General features: G+C 28.5%; 1 long non-coding RNA gene across 1 annotated transcript; it reads left to right on the top strand.

Annotated features, from left to right (window-relative positions):
• The first annotated feature begins 8693 nt into the window (after positions 1–8693).
• Positions 8694–13154, top strand: LOC128285131 (uncharacterized). Its single transcript, XR_008275547.1, has 3 exons — positions 8694–8798; positions 9295–9368; positions 12970–13154. It is a non-coding gene; the product is annotated as an uncharacterized LOC128285131 (long non-coding RNA).
• The last annotated feature ends 3843 nt before the right edge of the window (positions 13155–16997 follow it).

Here is a 16997-nt window from a genome sequence, read left to right as displayed (position 1 = left end):
TATTCTCTATTGAGTGATACATAGATAGATCTACTTACCATTTCTAATACTATTTTGTAGAAAAACTTCTATCTAGTAGTCTCATTATATGTTACCAAATACAATTAAAAAAACAAATTGTTGAAAATATTAATTTTCAATTGATTAAATTTTTTAATACTTTATTAAACTGTGTCTTAATATTTTTTATTGAGATAATAATAAATTTAATTCTTAATATTTATATCTTTTATTAATTTAATCTTAATCTAATAAATTTGATAATTTAACCATCCACATTTATTTTTTAAAAGAATTGACTCTTGTTTCTTTTATATTTCACTTTTTTTAACGTTTCTTTTTTTTTTCTCTTTTGCCCTTTATTTCCATGTGGCTAAATGAGGGAAATATGCTGGAAAAAAAAATAATTGGTAAAATAGGACATTTTTAAAATAATAGGAAAACAAATCGATTTTGGAGAGAGTGAGTGAAAACGCGTCCACCTAAACGTGCTTTCTGCATAATTGGCAAGAAAGTACGCCTAGTTAGATGCATTTTCCTTTCTCTCTCCTTAGTCGATTTTTTTCTTTATGATTTTTTAGGGTTTTAAGTTCAGGGTTTAAGATTTAGAGTTTTTAAGGTTTGATTAGTTTTAAGGTTAGGGGTTTCTAGTTTTTTACTGTTTTGGGATTTAAGGTAGATATTGTGAAAACTTAAGATAGATTTAAGTTGTCAAGCATGGATAACGCTTGAAGACACACACATTTCATATGCCATGTTGGGATGAGACCATTACCTTAAAAGTTTATCCTATGGAAGTCGGGTTTCGAAGTAATGGTGCTTTATACAGTCACAGGATGAAGTTTATGTAAAGGTCCCAGTCGACGGCCACTATGCGGTCACAGGTTGGAGTATAATTGGGGGGGGCCAGTTGAAGGTCGTTATGCGGTCACAAGTTCAAACTTTTTTTATACCCAGACATGGTGGCTTATAAACACTATACATAAGATTGAGGCCATAATCATAGGGAAAAATGAATGGGTTTTTCGGTTTAATCAATGTAATTTTTTTTCTCTATCTCCACCGAAGGCAATATTTTTAACCTTCATTCCTATATAAAGCTCGAGACCAAGTTGGATGCAAGAAGACTCTTAGGGGGAAAGCAGATGTTTTGGCAGAGTAGAGGTAAAACTTGAGTCAACGCGGTTGCGGTTGTAGTTATTAATGAGTTGTTTAATAACAACAACCATTGTTACTGTTGGAAAATATGGACATCATATATACAATAAGGGTAATTACATATTATTTACTACTATGATAGGTGCGCCCAAATTAAAAGTGATCTAATTTGGTTAAAGTTTTATTTGGCTTTAATTATTAAATAAAGTACGGGTCAAATATGTGTAGATACTCTAGTAATTGAGTTCTAATCAAATTTTAATTAATGATGGGCTAATTAGGAATTAGAAGTAATATGCCAAGGTTATAAATATTAGGCTTATGGTCCCCAAATTATACAACAAGATATCTTTTCTAATATCCACATCAGTGAGGAAAGAGAGAGCAAATATTTTTTAAATTTCTTGTGTGCTAATTTAGAAGATCAAATCCCCAAGATCTGGAAAAATTTCAAGGAATTCATGGATTCAGGTATGTTTTCGCATCTAGTTTTATTATTGATTTTGATGATTTGACATGATAGATCCTGGTTTATTAAGTTTTATTTTTAGATTTATTTTATAAATCTAGCAAGTGGTATCAGAACTTTATCATGTTGAATCATTGAGAATGAATTGATTCTTTTGGATTAATTTGTTTTTCTTTTTTAATTTTATGGATTTGATATTTTAATTATATATTATGTTGAATCTTTGATATTCCTAATAAATTTTTGGGCTTTGATTCTTTAAATAAAATTTTAGGGTTTTATAAATATAATCTAGTTTAATATTTACATATAATATTCGAAAGATGAAGGTTTATTTATTTATTTATAATCAATTGATAAAATTGATTTGTGAGTTTCTTTCTCTTCTTTTCACACAATTATTTGACAAATTTTGGTTAAAGTCGTTATTAAATTAAAGTTACGTGACTTACAACTTTTTGCAATTGAATAATTCCAATTGGGTTGTATAATTGGTTTTGAAAGTTAATTCATTTCATAATCGAATAAACAAATATTGGTAAGATTTTTTTCGCACTATTTGTTTAAAATTTTTGTTTATGGTTGAATATATACGGAATTATCATCTTTTGTCTTTATTCATGATGAATTATATTCATCATTGAATTCAATTTATATATCTGAACGATTACTTTTGATTTTGTTATAATTATTTTATATAAGTTTTAGTCATCATGGAATCCTACTAAAATTAAAATATTTGGGTTTCTTTTTAAATATGGTGGTTATGAATTTTCATAAGTAGTTGTGCATATAAAAGCTTTTATACAATTTGAGATTTTTTTATATTTAGTGGTTATGAATTTTTTTAAGTATTTGTGCCTATAAAGAAGTTTTATGATAATGTCTTTAGTCATGAATATAAATTTGAGTTTACATGAAATATTTAAGGCAAGCCAAGATCATTTTTATATTATAATTGTGTGTATATATTATGTGTATATATATAATATGCATATCAATGATTTTGAGGATTAATGCATGATTATAGTGTAATGACCCAAAATCCATGGGCACCGGAAAAGTACATTATCAGGCCTCCATCTTAGTGAAAAGAGTTCGTAAATAATTATTAGGAATAATTATGAGTCTAGTTATATGTCTAATTAGGTTTTATTTAGGTGAAACTAGTTTAACTTAGAGTAATTAGTAAAAGGACAAGATTGAATAAAGGTTAAAAGTTTAATTCTAAAACAATAGAAAGAAAAGGGATTAAAATGGCAATTAAGCCATTTGTAATAATTGAGGCGGCAAAATGGATAGAAAAATCTAATATTTTTCTTAGATTGTATTAATTATTATTATTATTATTTGATTTAAAATTTTGTTATTAGATTATAAATAAATTAAAATTTGTGCCAAATGTATGATGATAAAAGTGTACATGTGTGATATGTGTATTTATACACATGTAAAAAATAAAATAAAAATATATATTTTATATTTTCTTAAATAATAAGTAAAATATATTTATATATATTAATAATTATTAAATTGATATTATATTATGAAATAAGACAAGTGTATAATTATTATTGGTACATGTGTAAAATATATATATAATTTCTTATATAATAAGTAAATGATAATAGTTAAATTATAATATTTTTATAATAAACAAATTGAATAATGACAATTGTAATAAAAATATTGGTACAATTGTTATAAAAATAATTTGTTTACTTAATATTAAAGTAATATAAAATAATTAAAAGAAATAAGTAAATAGAATAAAAAGAAAGTAAAAGAAAGAAGAACAGAAAAGAAGCAGAGAACAAAACTAAAACAGGGGAAGAAAAAAAAAGGGAAAAATTAGGATTTTAAAGCTTCAAGTTTAATTGCTAATAAGGAAAACGAGGCATCGACATCCAAAGGAAAAGAAAAGATCGTTGAGGAATAAACGCGTATTTCAGGTTTGTATTACTATAACTCAAACTATTTATTAAATTTTATATTGAATTTGTAATCATGGGACATCTAAGATAAGGTAAGTAATAATATTTGAAATTAAGTAAGAATATGTGTGGATATTGAATTATATGTGAATTGAGATAATAGATGATTTGAATTGATTGAATTTTTGAAATTGTTGTGGAAATGAATTTGAAATTGGAAAAGTAAAATAATACCCTATTAACTTGTCGGACTAGATTGGATACAAATGGTATGCCATAGGATTGTGATGTGATGAGGAGATTTGTAGCTCAGCTGAAAAGATGAAACCGAAGCATATAATAACAAAATCATCTTTTCAGCCGAGCTACAAATCTCCTCATCACATCACAATCCTATGGCATGCCATTTGTATCCAATCTAATCCGACAAGTTAATAGGGTTAATGCCTTATTGGTGTGTTTGGGAGGATATGATATACCGGAGTGTTTGGGAGGCTATATTGTACTGGTGTGTTATGGAGGATTTATATTATTCCGGGTTGTTTGGGTTGGATATTCTGGTGTGTTTGGGTGGAATCTGTGTATCTGTCAGAGTTCGAGCCTTGTTAATAGTGTAAATAATTGAAATGAAAATTTGAAAATGAGATTGATTGATTTGGCACTACTGAAAAGTACGAGAAAGAATGTATGAATTAAATTATGAATTGAATTAGTATGTGAAAAAAAATGAAATATGAATTTAAGATTTATGAAGTGATATATAATTATATATAATTAGTTTAAATGATTTATAAAGCTTATGGTTGATATTGTAATTTATTAATGTTAAATAGTTTGGTTTATAGTAATACCACTTGAGTATGAAATACTCAAAGACTGTTGTTTCTGCGCAGTCATTAGAGTTCAAGATCCACTTCAAAGATCCGAAAGATCCCAACTACAACAAGAAAATTTTGGTGATGTGTTTCTTCTTTTTGTTTAAGTGGCATGTACTAGGTGGTTGTACATGAATTATATTTTATATATATATATATATATATATATATATATATAGGTTAAATGATCTTGTTGTAATTAGATAGTTATGAAATTTTGGATGATAAGTAAGTTTAAAGTTATAAATTAGTAAATTTGGTATTAAATTTTGAAATGAAATGAAAGATATGAATTAGTTCCTTATATGTTAACACTTTAAAATTTAAGTAATAAATCAATGGATTAAGCATGATCTAGTAGTGTTTAAGATGTAAAATTCTTTGGTTGAAACATTGGTATTGGTTTGTTTTTGGTTTGAATTTGCAGGGGGTTTTAGGTAAAAATTAATAAGCAGAAATACTGTCGAAATTTTTTGTAAAAAAAAATAATTTACGAAAAAAATTTCGGAACACTCGAACAAGTCCCTTTCTATTTTTAATACATGTTTTAGGCTTCGAGAGTCCAATATAGGGACTAAATTATTAAATTATACTTTGAATGTTATATTAATGGTGAATTATTTGTAAGTTGTCTAATATGTCTAGTAATGCCTCGTAACCCTGTTCTGGCGACGATTTGGGGTTAGGGAGTGTTACATATAGTTTGTATGAATAGGTGTTTATAATCATTATTCAATAAGATATATTTTATAGTTTAATTGGTGAAATTAAGTTTTGATAGATATCATTGAAGTTGTTAATTTTTTATTTTGATTATATATTCAATTTTATGGGTGTTTTGGTGCAAATTCATGCCAACTATATACATATTTAAATATTTTGGTTTAGGTTTGGTTTTATAATATTATGTTTTGGCATTTTATGGTTCCAAATATTTGGTTAAATTATGATGATATGGTTTATTGTATGAATTGTGAGATATGCCCAACAAGGGGTAGTACAGGAATATTCACCTGTTGTCCATCGACTACGCCTTTCGGCCGATCTTAGGCCCCGACTCACCCTCCGTAGACGAACCTTGCGGAGGAACCCTTGGGTTTTGGGGCATTGGATTCTCACCAATGTTTGCGTTACTCAAGCCGACATTCTCGCTTCGCTTCGTCTACTCTCGCCACGCTGGTGCTTCCCCTAAGGCGAACGCCCCTACCGATGCATTTTACATCCCAGCTTGGCAGATTGCTTAGCCCCATTCATCTTCGGCGCAAGAGCGCTCGATCAGTGAGCTATTACGCACTCTTTAACTATTATGATTTTGTTTTTTTGAGATTTATTGGCTTAAAAATATTTTTCAAGTATTCATGTGAATATATGTTTAATCATAAATACAACTTTGGATTTACATGGTAAATTCAGGGTAAGTTTTTCTATTTGATTATGAATACATGTATATGCGTGAATTGTTTTGGTGTTTTTATCCATGCCAAAATTATGAATACATGTGCTTGTTAATTATTTGGCTTTGAACCACTACATTATTTCTGTTTGGTTTTGATATATATGGTTTTGGAGCAAAAAAGAAATAGTAAAAAATTAAGGTTTTCGGTTTTTTATTGCATTATTAAGACAACCTTATTTTGGGTTATTTCAGAGCCTATAAAGCAATAAAAAATAGTTTTGACATTTGATTATTGGGGAAATTTTAAATTTGAATATTGGTATATTTATATATATATTAAAATAACTTAATTGAAGTTAAAAGTCACCAAAGTGAATTTTTTGTATAATTTTTTGTTTTAAAATATAAAAGGTTGTGTGCATGTAACTTAAGTTATGTTAATATTGATTGGCCCAAATGGAAGTTAATAATATTACATGTGCAACCATGATAATAAACATGTGACAATTATTCGGTTTTATATGTGAGCAATAAATTGGGCTAAAGGAAGATTTATGGTTCTACACATTCTTATTGTCAGTGTTTGATTATTACACTAATATATCACTTACAAGTTAATATTTTGTCCAAAGATGAGATATTAATGGAATGCCCAATATCTTGAGATGAGGTTTACCTTTATTCAAATTATTTTGGTTTAAATTTGAAGTCTTATATGAAGTTGTTTATGGTTTATGATTTATTCAACTATTGGTATATTTGTCAACATCATTGTAGGTTGTTTTGGGATAAATATATATATATATATATATATATATATATACTATTATCTTTTAATTTGATTGAAAGATGAAATTAAGAGAAATATTTTGAAACAAATAAATTCAGATTTTGGCTTTAGGTTTTAATTAAGGATGTCTAATATTTTAAATAGATTAGTTGAAAAAAAATGCCGCCAAAGTGACATCTTTTGTGTAGATTAGTTTATTTGAAATATCAAGATGATTATATGTTTTTGTAATTCATGCGTTAATTAATTGACCCAAAGATAAGTTAATATTTGGCAGAATTTCAACGACATCTGTGGTGATAAATGTGTAATAATTATAAGGTATTTTATGTTAGTAATAAGTTAGTACAAAGATTAATTAATTATTTGACATAATTTATTATCAATGTTTGATTGCTACAACAAGAGTATCGTTTACTGTTAATATTACTGTCCAAAGACTTGATATTAATGTTGTGTTTGGTATCTTGAGATGGGATTAGCCATTATCCTAAATTTATTTTTTACTTATGAATATTGATATGAGCTTATTTTTATTTATTTTTTGTTCTATATTCAGCTAATTCATCTTCTACTGCCACAATATCTGCTAATATAAATTATATACCCATGCTTAATGGGACTAATTTCAATGAATGGAAAAGGCACTTACTTATAGTGCTTGGCCGTATGAACATAGACCTTACACTAAGGGAAGAACTACTCGCACCTCTTATTGCAGAAAGCACCCTTAATATTAAAAAGGGATTTTGAGAGGTGGGATCGTTCAAATTGCAAGCGTCTAATGATCATAAAACACAGCATTTCAGAAGCCTTTAAGGGCATAGAATCAGAAAAGATTACTCAGGCTAAGGTTTCCTTGACGAAATTGAGAAACGTTTTGCTAAAAACGATAAGGTTGAAATGAAATCACTTCTGACTTCTTTGATGTCTATAAAATTAAGGGTTAAAGAAATTTTGAGCGATTTAAGGGCTATGAGTTTTATGATTCCACAATTAGGAATATTTTTGAGACGAGAATTGCAACATTCTTTTAGGATGTTGAGTTTGGAGGGAGAAATAAGATTAGAGACATTACTTTTAATGAGGAATTGAATTCTAACTCATCTCTTACTATCACTTTTGATGATGTTTAGGTTCTCATACCTATTATTGATTAAGAAGTGAATCTAGAACCTCAATAAGACAATGTTGAACAACTCCTTATTCAAGATGAGGTAATCGTTCTAGAAGAACAGACTCAACAACCTTAAGAATGAATGTCATTGAAAAGGTCCACTAGAGAAATGGTTATAATGGTTTTAGTGGAATATTTTGACATTAAGCTACATCAGATGAATATTAAGTGTAGTAACCCGAAATTCACGAGCACCGGAAAAGTGAGTTATAGGGCCTCCGTCTTAGTGAAATAAGTTCGAAAATAATTATTAAAAATATTTATGAGCCTAGTGGTGTGTCTAATTAGGATCTAATTAGGTGAATTTAGCTTAATTTAGAGTAAGTAATAAAAAGGATTAAATTGAATAAAGGGTAAAAGTTTAATTATAAAGCAATAGAAAATAAAAGGATTAAAATGGCAATTAAGCCATTGACTACAAATGAGGTGACATATTGGTGAAATAAAATCAAAGATTTTTTAGGTTTTATATATTATAATGATTATTATTATGGTTTTATATTAAATTATTATAATTATTAATTAACATTATGGTTTTATATTAGATTATTATTATTAGCATTATTATTAAATAAATTAAATAGAAGACAATTGTATGGTAATAAAATATACATGTGTAAGAATTGTATTGGTACAATTGTAATTTAAATATTTAATTACTTATAATTTAAGTATAAAATTTTTTATAATTATTAATTGTATTAATTAAATCATGAGATTTTTATTTGTAATATAAATAATAACATTTGTAATAATATAAATATGTACACTTGTTATATAATTATTAATTTACTTAATATTAAAGTAAAAGATATTTTAATATATGATATTAATATTATATTATGTTAATAAAATAATAAAGCATAAAAAGAATTAAGGAAACAAAGAAACAAAACAAAAGAAACAGAAACGAAGCAGGGAACAAAACGAAAACAGGGGAAGAAAAAGGGAAAGAAAATAAAAAGGGAAATTGGGATTTTAAAGCTTCAAGTTTAATTGGTAAGCTTAATTAAGTCCTTTTCTCTTAATTTTGATATTTTAGAAGCTTTAAAACAAGTTTTGATGAAATTAAGTTGATAATTCAAGAGTTTATATGTTTCCAAATATGGTTAATAAGCTTTTCACGGGCGGAGACTACCTTGAAGTTCGAAGATGTAAAAAAGGGCTTGTTGGATAAATTATGGAATTAGGGATTTAATTGAATGAATTCCAAGTTAGATTTGATTAAGGGATTAAATTGTAAACTAGGCTATAAGTTTAATGTTGAAGGGACTAAATTGAAAAAATTTCGAAATTAGGGAAATATGCTGGAAATTTTATAGTTAAATATAAGTTTAGACAAAATTTGAATAGAAAAAGAGAGTGAATTGGATTAAGAAAATAATTAAGTTTAGTTAGGATTAAATTGGGAATAAGGTAGGAATTGTTTAGAAATTTAATTATTCATTATAATTAATGCTGTAAATAATAATATAAATTACTATTATTTTCGTAGCCAACAAAGAACCTGAAACGTCAGCATCGAAAGGAAAGGAGAAAGTCATCGAGGACTAAAACGGGAGAATTACGGTGTGTATTACTATAACTCAAATTTTAATTATTATTGATTGCTGGAATTTTAATTGTTATGTATGGTAAGTAAGACCTGAGGTAAGTATGTGATTATTTGAAAAGTGTATTGTAACATCCCGAAATAGGGCCTAAACGGAACAGTGGTTGCGAAACCACAAATCCGAGGTAGAATGTAACGGCCTAATTTTCAATGGTGTCAAAAATGGTGATTTGAGATCACTAAATCGGACAAATAAGATTGAACAAGATAGTAACTTAATATTTATGAGTCAAGTAAGAATTTAGAAGAATTTGTGAAATGGTGAAATTAGTGAATTAAAATAATTTATTAGGTCAGACGGGTCAAAAACGAGGTATCGAGACGTCGAATTTGAAAATCGAGCTATAAATATTTTTATAAATATTTATGAAGTGTCATTGAGTTAGTATTAAAGTTTCGTTAGAAAATTTTGATGTTTGGATAGCTAATTAATTAAAAAGGACTAAACTGAAAATAGCTCAAAATTTGTTAAATTGTGAGTAAATAGCTTAAGTATTTAAAAAGATGGATTTAAAGAGCAATTAGACCCAAAGGTTAATGGCTGGACGGTTTGGGTATGAAACAAGCAAGAAAACAATGTGAACAAGGGACAAAATTGGAATTAGCATAAAAGTAAATAGTTAAAAAAATGATGTAATTGAAAATCTAGACATTTCTTCATCTTTCTCAGCCACAAACGCCATAACAGGTCTCCTATGCTGGTTTTTCATATTTTTGCACCATGTAAGTTCAATTTTTACTATTTCTTAGTAATTTTTATGTTTTTGTGACTTTTACAATTAGGTCCAATCATCTAATTCATTAGTTTTTGATTTGGTGGGTGAAATTGGAAGTTACCCTGGCTGAGTAAGGGTAGTTTATGATGAATTATTATGAAATTGAAGTTCTAATTTCATATTAAGGTTGTTTTATTAAGTCATTTTGATAGAAAATGGTATTTAGGACCTAATTGTGAGCAAAATTGTGAATTAGATGTTGGTGTTGAAATTCAGAATATCAAAGGCTGTGAAATAGTTTATAATGATAAAATAAAAGTGTTAATTTAGAAAAAAAATTAGTTCAATTGATGGGTGAATTGAGCAGGACTAAATTGTAAAAATCGTAACTTTTGGGGTAAAAGTGCAATTTCGAAATTTGAACAGCATAAATTGTGAAGTGAAATAGAAATCAAATAAATGCTAATGAGTAGAAATATTTTATATTATAGATCAAGAATCCAAAGAAGAACGAGGAAAAGAAAAAGTAAAGGACTAAATTGTAAGGTTTAGTCACATTTTGTATCAAGGTAAGTTTACAGTAAATAAATGCAATATTCTTTTATTTACATTATTATTGTCAATTTCCAGCATTTATATATTTATGTTATGAGAATATTTAAAGTCGAATTAAAGGCGAAGTAACAGAGAAAAAGCAACAGGAAGCCCCGTTTGAACCTTAGGAATGTTAGGATATTGGGGTTGATAGGACAGGACAGGACAAAAATGAGCCATGTAAGTCCATATCAGATATATGGCTTTGGAGACAGGAATGAGCCATGTAAGCCCATAATATATATATATATATATATATGGCATTGGAGACAGGAATATTTCATGTAAGTCCATGTCGAAGACATGGCATTGGCAGGATATTGATAGATAGGAACGACCCTAGTATCTTTAGTATTCCGAGTGGTTCAACGGGTCATTGTACACATTAAATTACAGTGAATTATCAGCAAAAAGGGAAGGTAGATTATATTTATGAATAGTGAAAGGTCAGGTAAGAAAGAAGGTAAGTGAGTAAAGAAGAAGGTAGAAAATGAGAAGTAAAGGAAGTTTATGAGGCTAGGTGACATTATGTATATTTATTCAACATGTTGAATGTTGTAATTTATTTGCTTGTAAGCTTACTAAGCCTAGTGCTTACTCTCTTTATTTTATTTTTCTTATAGTTTTATCAAGCCACTCGGGATCGAAGGAAGCGTCGGAGACCGATCACACTATCGAAGAAACCACATTGGTATAGTTAAACGTTTCGTTTTGTGTATGGCATGTATAGGAACTTGGTTTCTTTTAACATGATATGATCAATGAATGATGTGTAAATACTTTCTAGTGATTAACTAATAGAATGGCTTATGATATACATGTTTAATAGTATGTATGATTAAGTAGTAACTATCACATGAAAACTATGGAAAATGTGAAAGTAACTTAAAAACAGATTTAAGTATCGGAAATAACGTGATTTTGAAAAATCACGAGAAATTGTAGAGACATGGGTTGATGGTGAATAATATATGAAATTAAAGCTCATTGTGTCTATTTTCATATGGAATAATCAAAACAGGTAAAGGTTTTGTATTTTATAAGATATCTGGGTTTTAGTGAAATAGGGCCAGAGCGATTTCTGGATCCCCTGTTCCAACTTTAGAAATTCACCATAAATTTTACAAAAATAATTAGGTGGTGTACTTTATATGTTTAGAATCCTTATTGAATCTAGTTTTAATGGAAACAAGCGGTATAGTCATATGAATTTTGTACAGAGAGAAAAGTGGTTCGTAGTAAGTAGAGGCCAGTGTAGTCGAATTCTGAAATAGGGATAACTTTAACTAATAAACTGTACTAATTGGATAAGTAAAAAATTCTAGAAAAAAATTAATAGATAGATATATGAGTCTAGTTTCAGGAAAAATTTACGGATCTTAATTTCGAGTTTTGAAACTCGAGAAATGAATTTTTAAGCAACCATGACGCAGAAAACAGTTTATTCCGAAAATTAAAATAAGTGATTTAGAGTTGTTTAAAAGGTAAGATAAGTTTAGTAACACCTCAAGCTTGACTCCGGTGACGGTTTCGGGCGTGGGGGCGTTACATGTATTGATTGAAAAATAAATAAATGGTGACAATTGTATGGTGTTGATGGTATACACTTGTGTGAATATTAATTTGTATATGAATTAAGATAATAGATATTTGAATTGAATGAGTATTGAAAATTTTTGTGTAAATTAAATTGAAATTAGAAAAAGTAAAATAATACCCTATTAACTTGTCGGACTAGATTTGATACAAATGGCATGCCATTGGATTTGTAATGTGATGAGGAGATTGTAGTTCGGCCGAGAAGATGTTTCTGTTATTATATACTTCGATTTATCTGAAGAAGCACTTAATGCCTTACTGGTGTGTTATGGAGGATTTAAAATATTCTGGGTGTGTTTGGGTTGGACATTCTGGTGTGTTTGGGCGGAAATCAGCGTATCTGTCATAGTCCGAGCTTTGTTAATAGGGTAAATAATTGAAATGAAATTTTGAAAATGAGATTATTTGTTTTAGTACTATTGAAAAGTACGAGAAAGAATGTATGAATTAAATTATGAATTGAGTTAGTATGAGAAAAATAAATTATGAATTTAAGATTTATAAAGTAAAATAATTATATATAAAAGTAGTTTAAATAATTATAAAATTTATGGTTGATGTTTGTAATTTATTAATGTTAAATAGTCTTGATTTATAGTAATACCACTGAGTATATCCATACTTAGCATATGGTTGTTTCCGTGCACAGGTTAGTAGAAGTCAAGTGTCCCGGCTCAGCATCCAGAACAATCCCGACTCCAACACAAACTTGGTGATGTATATTTTTCTTTTGGGTAAAGGTGGCATGTACATAGGTGTTGTTTAGTCACTTGAATATGTATATTACTTTGAGTAGTGAAGGATGAATTATAAGATTTAGATGGTTAAATGAAATGGTAAGGAAAGTACATGATATTTTGATACATGAACATTAAGTTGTTTAATGAATGAAGTTTATAATCAATTTTGAATGATGCTATGATAGTTATTAAGTTAAAATTATGTTAATGATATAAATATTAGTTATATGACTGTGAAACACTGGTGTTGGTGATTTTGGTTTGAATTTGCAGGAGGTTTAGGTAAAAATAAGCAGAAATGCTGCCGAAATTTTTTATAAAAAAAAAATTTGGAATACTCGAACAAGTCCCGTTCTACTTTTAATACGTGTTTGAACTTCGAGAGTCCAAGATAGTGACTTAATTATTATATTATACTATGAAAGTTATATTAATTGTAAATTATTCGTAAGTTGTCTGATATGTCCGGTAATGCCTCATAACCTCATTCCGGTGACGGTTTGGGATTAGGGGGTGTTACATTAAGTTAATGGTTTCTCAATGGTAACATTAATTGTAATACCCCTACCCGTATTCATTGCCGGAATAGGGTACGAGGCATTACCGGAGTTTACGAATTAAATTTTTTTTTTTATATTCAACCAAATCAATTCAACATATTTTCATGATAGATTCATGCATTTATATAAGATAACGTCATCACATATCTATAACCAGGTTTGTTAACCATACTAATGGCTAACTTTACATTCATTTCACGTTAACATTTACTTTGTTAGCTTATACATGCCATTGATTTCCAAAATAAAGTTTCTTTATATACCGAAGTCCTGAGGTTGATAGTGTGATGTGTCTCCGACCAAATCCGACCTCCGAGCTCTTAACACTACAAAACAGGGAAAAAGGAAACTGGGTAAGCACTTTGTGCTTAGTAAGCTCATGTAACAAGAATTATACTTACCTAATATTTTCAATACAATACAATAAACATTCATATATCCATTCAATGCATTATTACCCTAACATTTACAAACTCAACATTTAAGTTAGTACAATAATTTCCATGTACCAATAATATATACCATGATTGATGTGTTCATCAATACCATGATTTCCATTTCCTTGTTATTTTTCCATATTTATCCCGTTGAATTTATCGAAATTTCGATGGATTTTTCAGAGGTACACTTTTAGTTTACAATTCCGGGTCTGTCAAATCATATTCATGTGCGCACATATCCATTTCAGAGAGTACACTCCCGCAAACCTCAACCTTGCAATGGATTACCGGTCGAGCTAAATCCGCAATATAAACTCATAGAGTATTGTCGGGATTACCAGTCCAGGCTAAATCCCCTGCAATGACAATTACTCTAATGAGCTTGGATCTGAATTACCAGTCCAAGCTAATTTCAGACCCTAATTCGGATTACTCGTCCAAGCTAAATCCATTTTACACATATTCTTCGGGAGGGCTATATCAAGATTGGATCACCCGTCCGGGCTAGATCCCTTTTACTGTCAATTTCTTTTCAGAGATCCATTGAATTTTCCTTTCATTCAACCGGGATTTCTTCCCATTTTATCAAATATATCAATGTTTCATTCATTTTCATACAATGAACATTCAAATCATATTCACATCAATAACATACAATCTCAAGCATTTAAGAATATAATTCAAGTTACACGAACTTACCTTGATACTTGTTTGTAAATAAAAAAAATCTACTAATCCCGAACTTTTTCCTTTCCTCGATCTAGCTTCGTATTTGAATTTTCTGGATCTAAATAAATAAATTTAATTATTAATTTAATACATTTCATGTTCATATGCAACATTCTCTATAATTCAACTATTATTTATAGTTCATTCAAAGCTGTCTACTTGAGTCATAGTCATTAAATTATTTTTATCTTGAGATACAGAACTCCAAATTAGGATATGATAATTTTTCCTGAAACTAGACTCACATATCTTCTTACCATAAAATTTTCAGAATTTTTGGTTTAGCCAATCAGTACAGTTTATTCTTTAAAGTCACCCCTGTTCTGCTGTTGACAATTCTGACCCTTCTTCACTAAAAATTATTTATCTCTTCATACAGAATTCAAATGATATTATCGTTTGTTTCTCTTAAAAATAGACTCATTAAGGATTCTATAAATATAAATTTAAGCCCCTAATTGTTTTTATTCAATTTTTTATGATTTTTCAAAGTCAGAACAGGGGAACCCGAATTCATTCTGACCTTGTCTCACAAAATTCATTATATCTCAAAATTTACAAATCCATTGCTTACACTATTTATTCTATGAGAAACTAGACTCAATAAGATTTAATTCCATATTTTTTTCATCTTCTAATTCGATTCCTACAATTTTTGGTGATTTTTCAAAGTTAGTCTACTGCTGCTGTCCAAACTGTTTTAGTGCAAGCTGTTTATTACCATTTTCCCCTAAGCTTTTAATAAATGATAATTTCGTCCCTACTCAATTAGCCTCTCAATTGAGCTGATTTTTCTCAATTAAAATTTTATTCTATCACCTTAAACTAGTTTACAACCTTTAGGAATCAGAATTTCGGCAATAGACTTTAATTCCAAACATTTTCACAATTAGGTCCTAAAAATCAATTTCCATTGAAATTGCCTAATAAAATCATCTCATAAACAAATTAAAGCTTTAATTTCATTCTATTTCATCATAAAATTACAGCACTCAACCATGGTGACTTTCAATTTCATCCATGAAATCAAAAACTAATGAATTTAATAGTAGGACCTAGTTGTAAAAGTCTTAGAAACACAAAATTACAAGAAAAGGCAAGGATTAGCTCACTTGGTGCAAAATTATGAAATACCAGCTTATAGAACCCTCCTATGGCGTTTTTAGCTGCTGGAATTGAAGAGAAATGAAGAGAAATCTAGATATTTCCTATTTAGTCCTAGTTTTATTTAGTTAATTTTGCAATATTCCAATTTTACCCTTAATTTATCAATTTTTCTGCTGATTTCATACCCTTGCCGTCCAGCCCAAATAACTTTTGGGCCTAATTGCCTTTTAAATCCTTTCTCATTAGACTCTTAAGCTATTTAATCATTCTAGCAACTTTTACACCTATTACAATTTGGTCCTTTTCATTTAATTGACTACCCAAACATTAAAATTTCCTAACGAAATTTTAATACCACACTAATAACATTTCATAAATATTTACAAAATTATTTTCGACTCGGTTTTATAAGATAGAGGTCCCGATATCTTGTTTTTACCCAATTTCTTCAATAATTTCTTTTTCTAACAAACCATTAAATCGGTAAAATTTTTCTATCAATATTTTCATACGATTTTCCTATCATATCAATTTTCGTGCAAAAATATTGAAATAAATTTATCTTTAAATCAGATTTGTGGTTACAAAACCACTGTTCCGATAACCTTGAATTTAGGCCATTACATTAATCATACATTTATATGGTGCAATTTGAAAGCTCTGTGTCTAATGATGCAAAGTTAATGATTTGCAAAGAACTTTATCTATGGGTTTAAGCAAACTTCTCGTCAATAATATTACAAATTTTACCAAATAATTATCTCATTCGATTTAGAGATGAATTTTATTGATAATTGTATATACCATAAGTTTAGTGGGAATAAGGTTCTATATTTGGTTTTATATATTAATGACATACTGCTTGTCAATAATAAGTATAGCCTCAATCAATGCCTTAAGAATGATTTTGAGATTACAAAAATGCTTTATATTTTTTTACATTTTAGCAGTGGAAAGTTTAATGTATGTTTAGGTTTGTATACATTGGAATATTGTATACACTATTAGGATGTTAGGCATATATTTTAAGCAACCCTGGTTTGGACCATTAGATAGCATCCAAGAGGGTTATAAGGTATTTTCAGAGAACAAAAGATTACA

Source organism: Gossypium arboreum, chromosome 12, assembly GCF_025698485.1.
Source record: "Gossypium arboreum isolate Shixiya-1 chromosome 12, ASM2569848v2, whole genome shotgun sequence".
In the NCBI taxonomy this organism is placed as follows: Eukaryota; Viridiplantae; Streptophyta; class Magnoliopsida; order Malvales; family Malvaceae; genus Gossypium; species Gossypium arboreum.
This window is presented reverse-complemented; position numbering and strand designations above follow the sequence as displayed.